At 32.9% G+C, this 697-nt stretch overlaps 1 protein-coding gene across 1 annotated transcript in view; it reads left to right on the forward strand.

Annotated features, from left to right (window-relative positions):
- Positions 1–697, forward strand: part of LRP1B (LDL receptor related protein 1B) — a 676,318-nt gene that overhangs the window by 479,395 nt on the left and 196,226 nt on the right. The window lies entirely within an intron of this gene.

The following is a 697-nucleotide window of genomic DNA, read 5'->3' on the forward strand; positions in this document are numbered from 1 at the left end:
CCTTTCTGTAGTCAACATTTAGTTGATATCTTGTGTTAAGAAAGTACCTCTGACTAGATGCCTGAAAGCAAGTTCAGTTCTGTTTAGAGGTGCTGTTAGTAATCTGGTTAAAGTTGTATTAAAATTAAGCAGTGCTTGCTGATATCCAGCTGGTTCATACTGTCTACTATTTTAAGATTTCTAAAACCTATTTTTAATTTAGCTAATGTAGCAGTTCAATTTCCTAATGTAGTATAACATTACATGTAGTATAAGTTTTTTAGTTAGTATTCATATTACTGTTTGCTATGTCAAGAAGTAGGAGAACAAATTCATTTTTATTAAGTCAAAAAGCCCTACAATTAGAGCCGAAGTAAGGTGGACCTTGTTTCAGAAGCTAAATTTGTTGAGCTAATTATAGGATCCATATTTGTTCTCCCCTGTCCCATTTTTATCCCTCTTTATTTCACGTACCTGCAGTCATCCAATCAAATATAGCTAACCACAGATTGGTAGAATGTTAGCACCAGATTCAGGGGTAGAACTGATTAGTAATGCACAGAAAACTTTGTAATCTTTAAAAACAGACTAATACATACATTCCACACAGAGAAAAACAATGGTTTTTATGTTCTGTTCACTTTGTGTACAGCATATTACTAAACAATGTTTTAGTGTGTTCTTATGAATATTTGCTATGAAAATGCTTCTCTTCAGG

The sequence above is a fragment of the Aptenodytes forsteri genome, unplaced genomic scaffold, assembly GCF_000699145.1.
Source record: "Aptenodytes forsteri isolate BGI_AS27 unplaced genomic scaffold, ASM69914v1 Scaffold11, whole genome shotgun sequence".
Taxonomy (NCBI): Eukaryota; Metazoa; Chordata; class Aves; order Sphenisciformes; family Spheniscidae; genus Aptenodytes; species Aptenodytes forsteri.